The 19919-nt window shown below is 47.8% G+C and overlaps 1 long non-coding RNA gene across 1 annotated transcript; it reads left to right on the top strand.

Annotated features, from left to right (window-relative positions):
- Positions 1-19397, top strand: LOC109492707. Its single transcript, XR_002146666.3, has 3 exons — positions 1-373; positions 1610-1759; positions 19118-19397. It is a non-coding gene; the product is annotated as an uncharacterized LOC109492707 (long non-coding RNA).
- The last annotated feature ends 522 nt before the right edge of the window (positions 19398-19919 follow it).

Raw genomic sequence — 19919 nt, 5'->3', positions numbered from 1 at the left:
CGCTTAACCGACTGAGCCACCCAGGCGCCCGGAGGCGGTTTCTTAAGGGGAGGCCGTGTGGGTATGAACAGCTCCTGAGTTGCCTTCGGAGGCGGACTGACGCCCGCCTCCGTGCGCTGCCGGGCAGAGCCGGGCCGGGGCTGCTTGGTGTCCCGAGGACGGCGAGTCTCTACTCTTTTCTCGCCACACGCCCCCCTCGGCTGACCTGGACGCGTCCCACTTGGGTGGTCCCGGCGTGCGGAAAGGGCGTCGTTCACCTGCAACTGCTTTGTGACGGAGCGTTCCTCCCCGTGACGAACCTTGGTGGCGTTTGGCAGGACGAGCAGCACGGGTGGCCCTGCCATTCAGGCACCCACGTGCCAGGAAACAGCAGGTACTCCTAGGTCGTGCCAAGGCCTTAACACGCAGCTACCACACGTCGGTGCCTTAACGTAGCGAAAGAGGGTTTCTCACTCGCGGGATGTCCCGTTGTGTTGCCCCTGCTCAGCATTTCTCCTGGGCAGGTCACCCCTCCAAGCCCGGAATTTCGGGGACCTGGCTTCCACAGTCCTGTCATTCCCCACCAGCCTCTGGGGCCTGGGAGGCCTGCACATTCAGTTGAGAGAATGGCAGAATGATGGGGTGTGGAGAAGGGCACGAAAGCCAGGAGCCAGGCGAGGACGTGTGTAAATATCACCCTGCCACCTGACCACCAGGGAGGCTGGGATGCCTTGTCTAGCTGTGTGTCCCAAAGGAAAAGGAAGTGTGGTTCAGTAGCATAAAGCAGTGTCTCCCATGCGGGGCCGTCCGCAACAACCACTGGTCCTCCCGTGTCAGCCAAACGTGGGACTTTGCTAGTGTTGCCCCTACAGGCGACCGGACATCAAGTCTGCAGGTGCCTTGTGACTCCCTATCCCCCCACACAATGGATTTAGGAGCAACCTAGAATCCTCCAGAGGGGAAAAGAGCTCTTTGGGGGGTACTTTTGAAAAGGCTGTATGGACCTAGACAATTGGGAGGCATTTGACATTTTCTGGCTGGAGGGAAGACACGTCCAGTTTAATGACTGCCCTTGAAGTGACATTGACCAAAGCACCCGTCTCTTTATTCCATAAAACGCAAAACGGCACAGGCGATGTGCAAACCCCAGACGGAAAGGGATTCCTCACCAACACACAACAAGATGAACGTTACATCTCCTCGCATTTCTATCCCCAATGTCCATCCACCCAAGGTTGACTTTGCCTTCTTGGAATATCCAGTCAGTCTTGAGAGTGATTTGTCCGCCATTTTCAGGATTAACGGCCCCAGTTTTCTCTTCCTCTGCACTCATGGCCTCAGTAAAGCTGGTGGGAAACCCCACTCCTGTTTCCCTGGGGAAACCATGCTTTCCGGCTCACTATGACAATCCCCAAATATGTAGCTTTATTTTGGAGCACAACAGAACACGCTCCTCATGGACCTGCTTCTAGCAACGTCTGTTTCTTTTCATTTCCCCTGAAAATACCAAACCCTGGTTGTAACAGAGGACCAAGGCTGAAATACTGCAAAGCAGTGCCTCACTTGTCCTTTCTCCCGGGTTCTTTTCTCTGCTGCCTTCCTTCTATTCTCCCTCTCTTTCCATTTGTAGAGACAAAAGAGAAAACTCTGTAACCATTGGCCTCCACCCAGGAACCTGGAAGAAAATGAAGCAAGACAAACAACAGAGAAATGTGAACAGCAAAAGAGCAAACTCAGATGCATTAAATGGCTTAACAGTCTTATGCTACAGCCCCAGCAGGTGAGTGTGTTGACTTCTTTTCCTCTTCTCCTTAAACGTCCAGCTCTTGGTCCAAATTCTTAGAATGAAATCAAGGGTTGACAGAAGAGCCCTAAAACCCCTCTATGGAAATGACTTGCCTACCAGTATGTATCCCGAATCTTTAGGGCTCGCTTCGGCAGCACCTATACTATCCTGAATCTTTAAAGAAGTCCTTTGATTTGGCTCAATAGTTTTGCTTCCAAAACTCCACCCAAAGTTAATGACTTAGTTTGGAGTCTCCCAGAAGCAGAGCCTGAGACCAGGATTTGGTGCAGGTGAGCAGTTTCTTTGGGAGGTGACTCCAGGAAGCGTGATGAGGGAGCGGGTGAATGTGGGGAACAGGAATGAGAGAAGAGCCAATACGATAGATAACACCAATGAGTCAGACAAGGTAGGTAGCTGGAGCTCAATCTGGTGAGGACCGTCTGGCGTCTGACAGTGTGGAGAACGCACCCTGTCAGTTGTGTCATTTGTCATCCTGCAGAGCAGGGAAGCTGGAGTTCCCATCCTCAATTGGTTGAGGTTCGCTCAGAGACAGTAGTGCTGGCCCATGCCTGTAGTCCGAGGCCGTTTCCATGGCCAGGGAACACGTCCAGGCAGGTGGCATAGGGAACCAAGAGACCATCCAGAGACAGTCTTCAGGCACCCCTGGGAAAGGCCTAGGGGTGGATGGATGTTGACAGTATCTGCTGTAGATAATTAAAAAAAAAAAAAGCCTAACAGAATGTCAGCACTACCTGTAACAGTGAAAAATTGGAAGCAATTTTAATGTCCACATTAGAGGGAGGCTTACACGTGTTCTGGTGTAGCTACTCAATGAAATATTGCCCATTGTAATTTTTTTCAATACCGTTACTGTTGCCGGGCTCTGTGCTAGCTCCCAGAATGACTACGATAGAAAAGACAGACCCAGTCCTTGCCCTCCAAGAGTGTATGGTCTCATTTGCTTTTGCAGGATTAAACACACACACACACACACACACACACACACACACACCACATAGGCATATGCCTAGATTGTACTATAATACCCCAGAATCAGGACTGTGTATATTTCATCATCTTAATTCCGTTTTCAAAAATGCATAGAAAAAGGACGGGAGGGAAGTATGCCAAATTGCTAATAGTGATTCTCGGGAAAACGGGAGTTTCTTTGCTTCTTACGTTTCTATTTTCACCAAATTGTCTATGATAAGAATGTATAAGGGAGAAAATGGTAAGCTTTACTTGAAAATAAGAGACAACGGCGTCACCTGCCAAGCAGAGGGGCACTCAAAACTGGCCCTTCTCACCATCTCCCCGTGCTGAACTTTTATCTGCGTCTCACATTTCTGGTTCCCTGCTGAATCTTCAGCCAGCATCTAATGCGAAGTAATTTGGGGCACTTCTCAGGCATCGCTGGGGCTTGGAGGGGGCAAGCATGTCCTGATTAAATGTGAAGTTCTTAGGGCACCACAAAGAGGACAAGAAATTTCTATGCTGTTTATTTTTCTCACGTTAATTCACAGAAATGTGAAGCCCACGGTCATGTTGCCCAGCCTGGTTTCTCTGTGGGCTGATAAGCTCTGATACTGTCTTAATATCAGACAGCATGCTGGTAGTTAGCCAGGGACCTCCTGTCTGCAAATTTCCTACTTCTGTTGGCAAGTTACCATCCCACCAGGGGGAGGGGACCTCCACGTTGGGAATTTTCTTGCCAGTTCTGTCTCTAGTAGATTCTTGAAGCTTGGGGATGAAAGACGTTACGTAAATACAAAGTATTCTTGTCAAATGCTTTGAAAATGTACGGCAACCTAGGCTTAAAGGAGCAGAAATAGGACCGTATTCAATGCCATTTCATCTGCCAGGAGACTTATACTGGGCAAAGTTCATCCTGAAATGTTTTCATGCAGTTTGAGAGTTAAATATCTTTAAAATCCTTTTCCTAGACTCCTCCAAACACCTCAGTTCTAAGTGATTTCTGGTAGATGGAAACATTGTAGTCCTCTAAGACTTTTGTTAATTCACTATTTGGCTAGGGTCCAGGCTGCACCTTGCACAAGGCCAGGGGACCCACCCCCCCTCGCTCGCCTAGCTGTCCCCTGGAGTTTTGCAACATAGTGTCTGTATGTGGACCCAAAGTTGGTTTTCAAAACAATTCTTCTTGATGTTCCTGAATTTCTGATAGGGCTTTGGGATGCTTCATTCTGATAAACATGCTCAAAGTGGGCGTCCTATATACAGTTTGGGATCATGAGAATCAACTCTTCCCAAAGTGTATTATTCATGACTAGTTCCTCAGGATATCAACAGGTATTTTGCAAAAGACAAGCTCCATGCTTTAAATTAAAATGAATTTAAGAAAAGGGGCGCCTGGCTGGCTCAGTCGGTGGAGCGTGTGATTCGTGATCTCAGGGTTGTGAGTTCAAGCCCCCGCTGGGTGTAGAGATGACTTAAAAATAAAAATATGTTGGGGCACCTGGGTGGCTCGGTCGGTTGGGCGTCCGACTTCGGCTCAGGTCATGATCTCACGGTCCGTGAGTTCGAGCCCCACGTCGGGCTCTGTGCTGACCGCTCAGAGCCTGGAGCCTGTTTCAGATTCTGTGTCTCCCTCTCTCTCTGCCCCTCCCCTGTTCATGCTCTGTCTCTCTCTGTCTCAAAAATAAATAAACGTTAAAAAAAATAAATAAAAAAAATAAATAAAAAAATTAAAATATGTTAAAAAAAAATTAATTCAGGAATGGCCGTTTAAGAAAACGGCGTCAGAGTTGCCCGGAGAACCTGTTAAAACGTGACTCCTGAGCCTGTCCTGAGAGGTTCTGATTCGGGAGGCCAAGGTGGGGCCCGAGACCATGCATTTCTGGGTTCCTAGGTGATGCCGTGGCTACTCGTGCAGGGACCGTATTTTGCGAGCTACTGGTTTAGAGATATTGATTGAGCGATTCCCGGGAATCCACCACAACCTGGAGGAACAGGAGGGGTTTTCTAGTATAGCTAGTCCTTTGAGATATGAAGGTCCCACTTCCCCCACGAAACGCATGATAGTGAAGAGATACTGGGTTTGAAAGACCAGGGTTGGATGTCTAAAGGTGCAGATGAGATCTCTCTGGAAACGCACCTGAATGCAGTCACAGAAGCTGCCGTGTGAGGCAGGAGCTCATCGGGGACAGGGCTGAGGAGCGGTGGCTTTGGTGTCAGACAAGCTGCCGTCAAAGCCCGGGCAAAATAATCTCTCTTGAGCCTCAGCTTCCTCATCTGTCAGATGAGCATCATGGTCTTTGCCTGCCGGAGTTTTGGGAAGTGCAAACCAGACAGCAGGTGTCAAACACTTTGCACCACTACACGGCAGGCAGTCATAACATAGGAGGAAGAGAACCTGCTTACTGGGAATAAGACAAGGATCGGATACGGGAGGCGGGCCATCAAGACCACACAATAAGTCTGATTTCCTGAGCCGCGGGTCCACGTTCCCTTAAAATACTTTCGTCTGGGATCAGTTTCTTGGCAGAGCTGGGATTGGGACCGAGAAGCCCCTCAGGGTGAGAACTGTGGACACCAGGAGCGGGACAACCATCTCAGAAACCTCCGGGCCGCAGGCTGCTCCCAAAGCCTCTCAGTGCCCACCGCGCCCCGCAGCGGATGCTCATTACATATCTGTTGATGCGTCAATGCATTTGATAGAGGAATGCGACCCACTCGGCCCAGGAACCAGTGAACAATGCACCAAGATTTCCCTTCAGTTGCTCAAGCTTTTTCTTCTCAGAACAAGCCAACAAAAACAAAACAAAACAAAACAAAAAATAAAATCAGACAAGCCTTTGGTTCTGAAAGACACTGAGCAAATACACTTGAGCTATTATCGCAAGAAAAATCAATGACGTTGCCACCCACCAGCGTTTATGAGCCTTCGGCGTTGACTTGGAAACGCTCAAGTCCGCCCGGCCCCCAGCTCTCCTGAGTCCACGGGCCGAGCGCACAGGCTCCAGCCCTCCCTCCTGGCCAGTCCAGTGTGAAATCGTTTCCTTCCTGGAGCGCGGAGCCACGGCTGCAGGTATTAACGTGCCCGCGGAGCCCTCTGCCTTTTGGCTAACTTAGCGAGAGCACAGAGAAAAGAGGAAATCAGGCAGCTGTAGGGCTCGGGGTTTGGGAGAGTGGGGTTTTGGAACATCGAGGGGGAATTAACCACAGCCGGGAGAATGACCAAGAGCTAAGATACTCAGCTGAGCAGCAGACTCACCGGGGGACCTTTTATTGAAAGTATTATCATGATCCTCATTAACGGGATGCGTCAATGACAGATTCCTCGGTCCCACCCTCGAGGAGACTCGGAACCTCCCTCGCATCATCCTCTTTTGGAGATTTCCGTGATGGAAGAAAGTGCAGGAATCGGTTCTGTTTCGGTCCTGGAGATGCCATCTTTCCGAGCTACGTCCACCCTTTTGCAGCCCACCCAGGGGTCTCAGGCTCCAGAGAACTCCTCTCCAAGTGCTCTCCTTGGAGGACCAAGCTGACGACACTGACGAGGAGGGATGTGCTTTTAAGAACGTGCAATATGGAAAGGAAGAGCTGGAAAGGTCTCAAAGACTCTTCTCACGGCGACAGCTGCGTGTCTCTAAGGACATCTTAGAGAGCATTCATCTTCAAAAATGATCACAAAGAGTGACTAATGCAGGGGAGAAGTATGCCATGATGTCTGTTTAGAAGAATGTCAAGATGCCTCCTTTCAGCACTTCGGCTCTCAGGAAGAAAAAGTTGATGAAGACAATCCTTTCAGTGTCTTGCTAAGGAATGAGGGGCCAGATCTCAAAGCTGAGAAGCTGTGAAGCCGTCTCCCAGCTGCTCTCGCCGGCCCTCCCTGCTGCACAGGGGAGTGGCCGTCATCACGGAGGGGCCTGTGACAAGTCCTTTGCACGCACTAGGCTCACTTCATTCTCGTAACGGTCCTATGAAATGGGACTGTATTTGTATTTTTGCAAAGACGGTATTATTAGAACAGAGCCACTGCCGTCCACATCCGCATCATCTGTGACTGCTTCTACTCCACAACAGCAGAGTGGGGCGGTTGTGACGAAAACCCTACGCCCTGTATCGCAGAGATCTGCACACCCACGTTCCCTGCAGCGTTAGTCACAATAGCCAAGATACGGAAACAACCCAAGTGCCCGTCATCAGATACATGGATAAGGAAAATGGGGTAGATATACACACACAATGGAATAGTATTTAGGCATGAGATAGAGAAGGAAAACTTGACGTTCAGAGCAGCACGTATGGACCTTGAGGACATTATGCTCAGTGAGACAAATCAGACAAAAAAAAAAAAAGACAAATACTGTATGATATTACTTTTGTGTGAAATCTACGAGAGCCAAAGCCATGAAAATGAACAATGAAGAGGTGATTCCCAGAGGCTTGGTGGGGGGGGGGGGGACTAGGGGAAACGCTTAAGGGTACGAACTTGCAGCCGGTGGACAAATAACCCTGGAGATCTGACGCACAGCATAGGGAATATAGACAACAATGTCCTATTGTAATAACCAGGTTTGCTGAGAGACCAGATCTTAATTATTCCTGCCACAAACATGAAAGGATAATTATGTGAAGTGATGGACTGTGATGAAAGCCTATTATAATATATAAACGCATCACCTCCGCACGATCAACATACTCTACACTTGAAGCTCACACAATGTTATCTGACAAACGTAACGCAATTCAAAAAAGAAAAGAAATTAGGCCATAAATAAGAAGGAAATCCTACCAGTTGTGACAACATGGATAGACCTTGAGGGCATTAGGCTAAACGAAGCAAGCTCACCGAGAAAGACGAAGACTGTATGATTTCACCAAGGTGTGGACTCTGAAGAGGCTGAACTCAGAAGCAGAGGGTAGAATGGTATTTGCCAGGGGCCAAGGATTGGGGTAAGTGGGGAACTGCTAGTTAAAGGGTACAGACTTCCAGTTATAAGATGAATATATTCTGTGACTATTAGGGAAAGCGCGGCGACTATAGTTAACGACACTGTGTTAAATACTTTAAAGTTTCAACGAGAGGAGGTTGGAAATGTTATTAAAACCAAAAACTCATAATAACAAAACCAAACAAAACCCTCTGCTCTGCCAAGTCTAAACTATGTGACCCTTGACAGAAAGAGTGTGTTGATCCCTAGAACTGTAGGACCCCCATGGGTCCCACTTTACAGATGGGGAAACAGAGGCACAGAATGGCTGTGTGTTACTTGAGATCATTTCGGTTTTGAACGACAGGGTCAGAGATGCCTTTGGCTCCCAGAGATAACTAGTCCTGCGTTTCTCCTACCCTTTACTGTAGGGATACACAGACTAGGAAAGAACCAGAGAAGGGCCAGATAGCTCCAAGCTCAAGGGCAGCTGCTCTTGGCTGAACCACACCCCCCATGGGGCTTATCTCTAGTCCTATCTCTGAGGACAGGCCCCTTTGCCTGGCCTGCTGTTCTGCCCTTACCGATGGCTTTCCATCCAGCCTTAGCTTGATCTGCCTGTCGATACTGCTTACCACTTACTTCTGTCTGGTTGGCTTTGGCTCAGACTTAAACCCTGTGGGTAACGGGCCACAACTGGGGTCTGCAGCCCTAAGGAGTGTCTAAACTCAGGCTCCACATCTTGGGCAGTACATCCTAAGTTTCCATGCATATCCTAAGACCAAACCAACCCCAAGATCAGTAAAACTGATGGAAGGGACTGCTGAGTAAAAACCACCGAAATTTCCAAGAATACAGGAATAATTATATAAATTTTGATGAGTCCACGCAGTGGAGCACTACGCAGCCACTTAAAATGAGATTAACAAAGATTTTTAAATAATGTGATAGAGGGGCGCCTGGGTGGCTCAGTCGGTTAAGTGGCCGGCCGACTTCGGCTCGGGTCATGATCTCGAGGTCCGTGGGTTCGAGCCCCGCGTCGGGCTCCGTGCTGACAGCTCGGAGCCTAGAGCCTGCTTCTGTTTCTGTGTCTCGCTCTCTCTCTGCCCCTCCCCCATTCACGCTGTCTCTCTCTCTCTCTGCCTTTCAAAAATGAATAAATGTTTAAAAAAATGTAAATAATGTGATAGAGCAGAAACAGGGCCAGCTTCATGGGTGTGGTACCTGCACAATTAAACAGGGTCCTGTCTTTGGTGCCCACACGGGGTTTAATCTCTATAGCTACTATCCAGAAATTCTTAATAATTTTTGATAATCTCTATAGCTACTATCCAGAAATTCTTAATAATTTTTGAACAAGGGGACTCAACACCTTCATTTTGCACTGAGTCCAGAAATTATGTAGCTGGTCCTGAGCAAAGATACCTTCCAGAATTCATTCTCTCCTGTCTTTTAGTAATAGAATTACCCCCCACCTCCAACTCTCCCATACTCTCACCCTGACTAAGGTTTCCATGTGAGGATTCCTTTCTAGTACTTCTTGGGAAGTTTTTATGTTTTTCCAAATCCTGAAAGAAAAATTCGTGAAGAAACTGGGACCGGGAAAAAGAGTAATGTAATTTTCCTGCAAGAATCAAAGCTTAATAGGGGCACCCGGCTGGCTCAGTCGGTTAAGCGTCCGACTTGGGCTCAGCTCATGATCTCGCGGTTTGTGAGTTCGAGCCCCACGTTGGGCTCTGTGCTGACAGCTCAGAGCCTGGAGCCTGCTTCGGATTCTGTGTCTCCCTCTCTCTCTGCCCCTCCCCCGCTTGTGCTCTGTCTCTCTCTTTCTCTCAAAAAACGAATAAATGTAAAAAAAAATTTTTTTTAAAGAATCAAAGCTTAATAATTAATACAGAGACATTACTGGTTTGAATCCATCAATGTCAACTGAAGAGCAAGAGCGGGAAACATGGGCAGGTTAAGACTGACATTTTCAGGAACCAGGATGGGAGCACATGGGAAGTGGAGTGGTCATGATCTACTCAGCCAGTCTTTTTTTTTTTTTTTTTAATTTTTTTAATGTTTATTTATTTTTGAGAGAAAGAGATAGAGTATGAGCAGGGGAAGGGAAGAGAGATAGAGACACAGAATCCAAAGCAGGCTCCAGGCACTGAACTGTCAGCACAGAGCCCGACATGGGGCTTGAACCCACAAACTGTGAGATCATGACCTGAGCTAAAGTCAGACACTTAACTGACTGAACTACCCAGGTACCCCTACTCAGTCGGTCTTGTTTGCAGCTCTTAGCTTGTTGCAAGTATGTGTTCTTAGGGGTGTCTGGGTGGCTCAGTTGGTTGTGCGTCCGACTTCAGCTCAGGTCATGATCTCACAGTCTATGAGTTCAAGCCCCGCCATCGGGCTCTGTGCCGACAGTTCAGAGCCTGGAGCTTGCTTCGGTTTCTGTGTCTCCCTCTCTTTCTTCCCCTCCTGCACTTGCTCTCTCTCTCTTTCAAAAATAAATAAACATTTAAAAAAATTAGACAAACAAAAACCAACTATGTGTTCATGACCCTGACTGCTTTGAATGGAAAGTCATTTTTGCAAATAAAACAAATATCATTACATTTATATGCATGTGTACTTTGTATATACCCTGTAAATGATCGTCTCAGAAATAACAAGTTTGGGGAGCAAAGTAAGTCCTTAAATTGGCGATTTTGACATGTAATTCTGTATAGCGCTTTAACTTTGCTAGATCTAAATGTTACATTATCTGAATATTACCTGATACTGTTCACTGGTATTTTCTAATATTTGATTATTTACTACAAGCTGTCATTGTAGTAAATTCACTAAACTTAGTACGTCTTATTTATTGAACCAATATTGTTAGATATCCATAGAATGAGAAAAGAGTATGAAAAGTGTGGGAATTCTTTTAAGACTAATTTAGGAAGTTCCAAGAATTCCCAGGAATTCCGACTTCTCATTTATAAACACCGAAGATTAATATCCATTGGGAAGCACTAACGTGCCATGATTGTCCAGCTGGAGACTACAATTTCCAGCCTCCCTTGCAGCTAGCTGCAGCCATGTTCTAGGTTTTGGCCAATAAGATGTAAGCTCACATGAAGCCTGAACCTCCTGGATTAGGTTTCTATGAGGAAGCTGTCTGTCCTTCCCTCTCCCTTTCCCTCTGCTCTCTGGCTTAGAAGTGATGAAAACCCGAAGAGCCACTTGGGGTCAAGATAAGGAGAACACGTATTAGAGAGAGTGTTCCCCCAGCCTGTTCCCCGGATTGCCTGTTGGATCAGAGCTGTCCACCTGCCCCAGCTTATCTTTAGACCATTACATGAGAGATAAATAAATTCTATTTTATTTTAGCCTCTGTATTTTGGGGTCTCTTTATTACAGCAGCTCAACCTATATGAACACATGTAGGAACATGTTTATGCGCTCATGTTACTTGAGAAAGCATTGTACACAATTACATTTCCCGTTCGATTACATCACATCGTATATTACATTATGCACAGTTATGTATATGTGCAACCTAATCTCAATCACTGAAAACATACAGGGACGCCTGGGTGGCTCAGTCGGTTAAGTGTCTGACTTTGGCTCAGGTCATGATCTCACGGTTTGTGGGTTCGAGCCCTGCATTGCGCTCTGTGCTGACAGCTCAGAACCCAGAGGCTGCTTCTGATTCTGTGTCTCCCTCTCTCTCTCTGCACCTCCCCTGCTCATACTCTGTCTCTCGCTTTCTCTCTCTCTCAAACATAAATAAACATTTTTTAAAGAATTAAAAAAAAAAAAACTTAAAACATACAAAGAAAACGTCCAGGAGAAAACGTGTCAAAAGCCTGGCAACCAAGGGGATTGGAGAAGCCAAGTCTCAATTTATTGAGCACTATTTATGTCCTGGGGAAAAAAGCGAATAGAGAACAAGAAAGACTTATTCCCTGTTTTATGGAGTTGGCAGTGAGACTAGAAAGGAAGATGTTTGTAAGTAATTACCAGTATGAACGATATGAAGAATTTATTTCCTCTTTTCGATGAGCCCTTTTTCAAATATTGGCATATGGGTGAGATGTGGGATTTTGGATAATCTCAAGCTCCTTCAAGGACTGGCAATTTCTACCATGACTCCAAGACGCGGACGGTTTCACCACGAGGTGGTCCATCCCTTCAGCGATCCTCCAAGGCTAACAATGGGCAGAACTCCAAAAGCTTCCATTCCACATTCTTGCCTCCCTCTTCAAAAACCCTAATCCAGTTTCCCAAGCCCTGGGCTAAAAAAAACCTGGAAAACATCCAGTCCCATTATGCTCTCTGTATCAAGGGAGCCCTTACCTGAGAACACATGGTTGGCCGTTGGGTTGCCATCTTGGGAAAACCAAGAGCTTCTATTTGGCTTTCATTTGGGGGGAAAGCTAAGAAAGCTGAACAAACACACGAGTGGAAAGTTGGCACTCGTCTTATACAGTAGCTTTAATTTTTGTAGCCTTAAAAAAAGTGAGAAACTCTAGTATTCTGTTTAGCAGAAGTCATTAAATATCCTGTAAGAGCCTGTACAAGTCAGTGAGAGGCAGTAAGCTTGCTATTAAGTAATAGTTGGTATTTACTAAAGACTTTATCTGCCTATCTGTCCATCTACCTCCCTGGCTAACATGCCCAGCTCTGTCAGCCACTGCAGGGCATTTCTGTCCACATACCTGTCAGATTCCATTTTTCACCAGAACCTTCGTTAGGAAATAGAGCCTGAGCAGTCTGAGAGGCACTTTACACAGCTGAAAATAATGAAGGAGAAGTCAATGCAATTAACTAAGCCCTTAACAGTAGGATTTGAATCGTGAAGGAACTAATTATGTGCCCCAGGCACCCACATATTGTATTTGCCACATCGTCAGGCAGCCGTAAAGAATGTCTCGAAGCTGTGCATCTCACAGGACAGGAGGGAGACCGGAGTTACCTTGGTGAATTCCTTTCTTGCTTGCTCTCCATAAAGAAGGCTGACTCTCTCAAGGCCGAGTCCACAGTCATCATCTACCCGCTATCCACTCTTCCCTTCTTCTTTACCAACAGAAGCAATATTTTACTCAGATTGACAACGTGCCCAGATAAAAAAAGAACATATTTCCTGGCCTCCTTTGCCATTGTAAGTGGCCAACGAAATGTCAGTGTCAACTGAGGCTTCTGAGAAGGCTGCCCTTCTCTCCTTCCTCCTTCTTCAGCCTGAAACATGGCCGTGATAAATGGAGTTCCGGCAGCCATGTTGGTACCACGAGGCCATCTTCCGGGTGGAATTCATGAACTTATGATGGAAGAACAGAACGATTGAAGGATGCTGAGTCCCTGGTGGCTGTGAAGCTGCCATACTGCCATGGGACTATCAACCTCTACACGTCACGTCACATGAAAGAAAACTAAACCTCGAATTTTCACCACAACTGTTAATTCAAGTATCAGCGAGTCTAATTTTGACAGATACACCTCACAGTCACTTTCTACCTTTTCCACAAATATTTCCGAGAGCCCTAGAAAAATTCAATCGTTGATTGAAGCAGTCACTCATCAACAGACATTTGCTTAATGCCCAACTTTTGGGTCCACACTGGGCAATGGAAGGGTGAGTAGGCGGGCTCTCTGCCCCGTCCCACACTTTCCCATTTCCCCGTTGGAATGAGTTCCTCTGTTCCACTGAGCTTTGAATCTCTGCTAGAGCTGCCTTGCAACAGAGGAATTATTTAAGCTGCTAGAAGGCAGAGAATCTCCCTTGTTCTTCTTAATATCACCCACAGTCCCAATGCCTCTGCCTCAGGTGCTCAAGGTCTCTGGGCAGGGGCACGTGAAAGCTGAGTTCTCAGCCCAGACCAGCCTGTTGAAGCATCTGCCCAGATCTGAAAATCATCACATGAAGAGTTACCCACTTTGGACTCTGGGTTCACTGATGATCCTTGGTCGCTTTTCTAGCCACGTGCTTCGAAGCTCAGGCTCCCATCCCATCCTCAACACTGTCTTCAGATACGACGCAGAGGAAGATGGAACTTTCTCCCAGTTTCGACTCTGCCTCTCCCTTCTGTCCTTGCTTCAGGCATCGCCTCATCGGGACAACCGGTTACCCCGAGACAACGAACACACTTTGCATCCTCCAGAACATATGCCGGGTGAGGAAACCATGGAATCTGCCAGGAAGTGGCCCATTCTGTCAATTTTTCCAGAGTGGGATAATCTCTGAAGATCAAGGTTTTCACCAGAGAGGGGCCTCCCGTGGTACATCCCTGGGGGTCATTTTTAGCAAAGGAATTGTGGGCCAAATACACCATTTGTCTCTCTCCAGCCTTCTTGGCCTCACCCAGGTGCCAGCTCCCAAGCCACTCATGACTGAGGCCGGCCACCTGGCAGATCCTTTACTCTGGCCAGCTGGTGAGGGGGGCATCAGTCTTGCTGTCCAGGCCCACGTTATGCTGGAGAGCAGCACGGTTCGAGCACCAGCTCTGTCCCTCTGCACCTCTGGGCCTCTGGGCAAATTACTTAACCACAGTTTTCTTGCCTGCAAAATGGGGATAACATATGGACCTTACTGAGTTATTATAAGGATTAAAGGAATAAGTGTGTACTAACCCTCAGCCCTGTTTTTAGACCATCGTGAGCCCTCAGTGAATGTTAACTGTCACTGTCAGTATTATTAACACCTGGCCTCACCTGTCGTTTTAACTCTTTTGTCACTTGGTGGACAATGAAGCACGTTTAAGGCTCTGATGTTGATAAAGAAGCCCAGTTAAATGTGGGGTGGGAGGTGGTCTTTCTTTTTTCTTTTTTTTTTTTTAATTTTTTTTCTCAACGTTTTTTATTTATTTCTGGGACAGAGAGAGACAGAGCATGAACAGGGGAGGGGCAGAGAGAGAGACACAGAATCAGAAACAGGCTCCAGGCTCTGAGCCATCAGCCCAGAGCCCGACATGGGGCTCAAACTCACTGACCGCGAGATCGTGACCTGGCTGAAGTCGAACGCTTAACCGACTGCGCCACCCAGGCGCCCCTCTTTTTTCTTTTTAAACACATTTTTATTTATTTATTTTGCAAGAGAGAGAGAGCGTGCACAAGTGGAGGAGGGGCAGAGAGAGAGAGAGAGAGGGAGAGAGAGAGAACCCCGAGCAGCCTCTGTGCTATCAGCACAGAGCCCAACCCAGGGCTCTCTCTCACCGACCGTGAGATCATGACCTGAGCCAAAATCAATCGTCGGATGCTTAACCCCCTGAGCCACCTTTTTTAAAGGTGTTTAAAAGGTGTTCCACCTTTTTGAAAATGCTTATTTATTTACGGATGAAAAGTGACTTTACTTATTTTTCTCATCTCTCTACTTTATTTCCCCTCCTTCTTTCTGGTGATATTACTTGTCTTTTCAGTTGTAAAGAAACCACCAAATTCTGCTCAAAGCCCTCCTTCTAACACCTTTGCACTGAAGCATCTTTATCGCTCACCGTCTGATTGGGTCAACTTGCAGGGTTTTTTGGTTTTTTTTTTTTTTTTTTTTGGTGAAGTTTACAGCAGAGGGTCAAGTTACCTGCCCGTGTTCTTCCCAGGACTCTTCGCAGGACGCTCCCACCCACGGCCACGTCTGAGGTGTGGTGAGACAGTCAGAAACATAAAGACACATGTGGGAATAAATGTGTAAATGTATTTAGGCTGTATTTGGGCAAACTGGGCTTTCACCACCATCTAAATTCAACAGAGATGACTGTGCAGACCAAACAGTGGTTAGCCGTTGACAACAAAAGCCATTTGCAGCCCAAATTAGACACAACAAATCTGGGAGAGAATTTTTAAGAATCCAAACCTTGCAACCCACCCCTCACCCCAGACTCCTTTCGGCCTCGGCAGCGAAGGGAAACGTGCAAGCCAAGAGGAGGCGGGAGGCCCGAGCAGACTCCTTGGGGCTGTAGCAGGTGACAAACACATTTGCCAAAGCAGAGCATGTTTGGGGATGGGGATGAAAAGGTGGGGGTGTTTGTAAGTCAAGGCCCTCGGTCCTGCTTCTCCTGGACGGCCACCAGGAAAAGGGGTCAGAGCTCAGCGGGGGTGGGGTTATCCTCACGCTGATGTGACTGGTAACAAAGTAGGAAAACTCTGGGTTTCAGAGCAGGAGACTGGCCAAGGCTGAGGCTGCAAAAGCCAGACAGGAGCATCCATACGTAGAGTGGGTGGGTTTGGGGGACCTGTGTGGGCCAGAGAGGGCGGTCTGCGGCAGGACCCGAGAGCCTCCGACACCCCTAAGGGGGCGCGGTCTCCCGGCTCCTAGTTAGCAACGGAGGCCTGCTATGGCCCCATCTTCAGAGGTTTTAAAAATTGCTGTAAAAGCTCCTGATTTTCAAATGTTGGCAACTGCTGGAGCAGACTGTACATCACTGTGTAGAGGCTGAAGCAAACTAACCATTCTGCTGGCTCCAGCGTTCCCGGGCAGCTTCTGAAATTCCAGGTGGGGGCTGACTTCGATCTTACCTCGGACGCTCGGGGGTGTCAGGGGTGGGTTCAGAGCCTGCGTGCATCCACGTTCACGCCTCTGCCCGAATCTTCCTGACGCTAAATTAATCTAGCCCAAGAACTCCTTTGCAGCTTTGAGAAAAGGGAAGCTCAAAAATCAAAGTACAAACCCAGACAAAAACCTTCCAGGTAGAAGCCTCAAAGATTGAGCTTTACTTTTATTTTTTTTGGGTATTCTGTCATGTCCCAGAATGGTTGGTCATGTTAAACTCACAGGTGTAATAATAGTCACTGATGCTCAGTAGATGCTCCCAGGACAGCACAGGCTTGGGCAGAAAAGGAGAAACGGAGGGGGGACCAGTGACACACCCAAGACCACCCAGGAGGCTGAGGATGCCCAGTCCGAGGTCAAATTTATGTCCACCCTCCCCCCCCCACCAGCTTTTAGTCTGGGGCCTGTAATCCCAATCTGCCCCCTGGAATTTGGAGCATCCAGACAATGGCTCCGTGGGGCTCCCTGGGCAGCAAGGTTTGCAGAGAAAAGCATCCTGCGTGCGTGCGTGCATGCGTGGGAGGGAAGCTTGAAGTCAGAGGACACCGTGTTGGTCCCCAGCAGCAGATCACGGTGGCACCTCTGAGTTTTCACACTGACCAAGCAAGGGCTGTGAGTGGGAGCCCCAATGCACCAGGGGACAGCATGCCTCGGAGTGAGGTCCGGCATCGAAAAACACACGCGGCACAAAAATCTCAAATTCCAGGCAAGTGCTGTAGCCACCCCCCATCCGTCAGGGCTTCTAAAGGTTGGCGCTCTCCTCTCCCTCGCACAGCGTGGCTTCACCATCTCGGCAGATCTGGGCAAAGGGAAGAAGAGGAAGGCAAAAACAAACAAACAAAAAAATCCAAAAAAACAAAAGACAAAAGGCAAGGTAGAGCTCCCAAGCCTGAGATTAAGCCCTAAGGGGCTGGCTGATAATCACCCTGGTGGGAGCAGTTCTCGCCCCACACCCGCCTTGCTTCTCCTGCGGATACCAAAGTACCTCTCTCCCCCACAAGCACACATGCGAACCTTTCACTTTGTTCCCTAGAGCTCAGACACTGGGGCTGCGTGGAAAGATCTGGGAACTTGCAGAGCATTGTGGGTACTGACATGCAAATAAGGAACGCAACCAAGCATGTCCCACGTTGCTTCAGAGGACCTGAATTTTTTATGGCTTGTATGTGCTTTTTGATGTTTTCATTGTCTCCAGCATAACTGATATGCATTCCGATTCTGACAACTAGAAGTTTCTGGGTTGTTGGGTTTTTTTTTTTTTTTGGTTGTTTTTTTTTTTTTTTTTCCCCTGGAGCTGGTCTTCGCTACCTCAAAACAAAACAAAACACAAACAAGGGGGGGAAAGAAACAAAACAAGACACAAAAAAATCTGGCGTAACAAACTGAGGTTACTTTAAGAAGTGAAATATTTTAAGGAATCCAACCACAGATGCAACCAGGAAAGGGAAACATGTTGATTCCCTTAAATTCCTTGGAGGAAAACAGTTCCAACTTTCCTACCTCACTTAAAGGGGCAACTTCCAAAAGTGGGGGGGGTGGGGGGGGTGGGTGGGGGGGGCAGTGCTTTTTTTTTTTTTTTCCATGGTGGTCAGTGGTGTAGAAGCCATTTCTATTATGAAATACACCCTCCCCATCTGTTAGCACTTGCTCTTAATTAAGTCGGGGAAGTTCATTTGGAAAAAGTTCATTTGGAAAAAATGAGGGACCTCCTCCCCTACATACACACACAGACGCACACTTCAAGCGTGTGCTTTTAAGGGAGCCATTTTCATTTTACGGCCATTTGCCCTTAAAGGATCCAGAACACCATCCACCCACGCCAAATACCTCAGATTCAGTGGTTTTTCTGGTTTGGCTGAAGGAAGAAATTGCCGGACAAATCACAAGAAAGTCATTTCTGAGAGAATCCTGCCAATTCCCCGCCACCGCCCCCCCCCCCCCCCCCCGCACTCAGGTGACTAAGATTGTCAGGTAACGGGCTGAGTCTGACAGGACCTGTCTGAACCTGGACATGGGACCTTCCAAGCATTCCAGTTTCGTTCCAGCCTTAACCACACGAAGAGAAAACGGGGCATATCCTGGGAGCGTGAACATGATGGCAATAGCCCCCAAATTCCTAACGAACCTTGCATTCTGCTCGCCGTCCTGTGCATCCAGGGACATGCAACGCAATGCTCCAGCCTCCATGTGCCTCCTTTGTCCAAATTCAGCATCGTTCTTTTCTTTGAGCCCCACCCTGTGGTTCTGTCGGCCTTGGACAACTCCCCCCACCCCCAGTGCCCCCACTGCCCACCCTCCATCTCCTGGACGGGTGAGACCCAGCTGCCCTTTCACCGGGCCTTTTTAACGTCCTCCCACATCCCTTACCTTCCCTGAAATTCCCCCCGCCCCAGGCTCCAAGTGCCTCCAGGTTCCCAGGCCAGAGTTTCAGGGTGGCACCATCAGGCCCAGAACTGCTCCCCTGGCACCTTCTGTCTCCCTCCTCAGCTCCCAGCAGCTGCCCTGGCTCCCGGTCAGTGGTCCAAAGTATTTCTGAGTGAAAGAGGCCGCCCTCCCTTGTTTACCAAATAGCTTCAGACACTTGGCATCGAATTTCCACTACAGGCCTAAGAGGTAGGTATTAGCATTTTCATTTCACAGGCGATAAATCCGAGGCCCAGAGAGGGTACATGACTTGCCCAAAGCCCCCAGCTGCCAAGTGTCCAAAGTTCGGAGACCTCCCAGTGGCACCCCCTTCCTCCAGAAGAGACACCTTTCAGTCCTTCTCCATTTTCAAACCACTCCCTCAGATAACATTTCTGGGACCTCCGCAGGGACCCCCGTCGGGCGGAGATTAATAATGACCCTGTTTGACAAACGCACGACCGACCGAGTAGCATAAATCCCTGTATTCCTACTGTAGGTCTGCTCTCTCTCCTTTTTTTTTTTTTTTTGTTCCAGAACCTTCTTTGAAAGACCACAACAACTGCAGTGATTAAAAAGGAGCCTGATTCTCCCAGAGCCTAAGCTCCCGGGAGGGGGAGGAAGGTCAAGTGAGGAATTTGAAGAAGCCATGTTAACCTTTTCAATTACAAAATGCCTGCAGGGACTTGATTCACGAAACCAGGCTGAAGACCACAAGCATTTATGATCCTTCTAAATATACCCAATGAGCCTCCGGAAGTATCTCAGGTAGTCAGAACCCAGCTCTGTAAAACACATAAATACATTTTAAATAGCAGTAACTGTTTCCACCCTTCTATTTTTTTTTTTTTTTTTTTTAATGAGTGCGCTCCAAATAGAAATGTTGGCGGTCACCCCTTTCATACCACTATTTATATTGAACTTATCAGCATATAAATGGAAGCACGGGTAGGTTCACAGAGCAGGTCTTGGGTTATTTGCTTTCAACTTCAGAGCCAGACAGTCCTGAGTTCCTAGTGACAGTGAAAAGAGAGACACAAGTAAGCGTTCTCGCCTCCGCTGCGGCTTTCAGCTAGGGAGCCCTTCAGTATATCCAGTTTTCTCCCACCGGAGCATCTGAGAGGTCTCCCGTGGGGAAAGGAGGGAGATGTCAAATGGGCTCAGCTTTTCAGATAATGAAAGGGAAGAGGATTTGGGGAGAGAGGCTCTGTGTTGGTGGCTACAGTAGCCCTCTAGGAAAACACAACCGGAGCAAATCAGGGCGATCGCAAAAAGAAACAATATTCCTAACTTCAAGTAAGAGCTGTCCAAACTCCCCCCCGCCCCCGCCCAACCCCTC

The sequence above is a fragment of the Felis catus genome, chromosome D2 (genome assembly GCF_018350175.1).
Source record: "Felis catus isolate Fca126 chromosome D2, F.catus_Fca126_mat1.0, whole genome shotgun sequence".
Taxonomy (NCBI): domain Eukaryota; kingdom Metazoa; phylum Chordata; class Mammalia; order Carnivora; family Felidae; genus Felis; species Felis catus.
The sequence above is the reverse complement of the archived record's forward strand: the minus strand, read 5'-3'. Positions and strand labels throughout refer to the sequence as shown.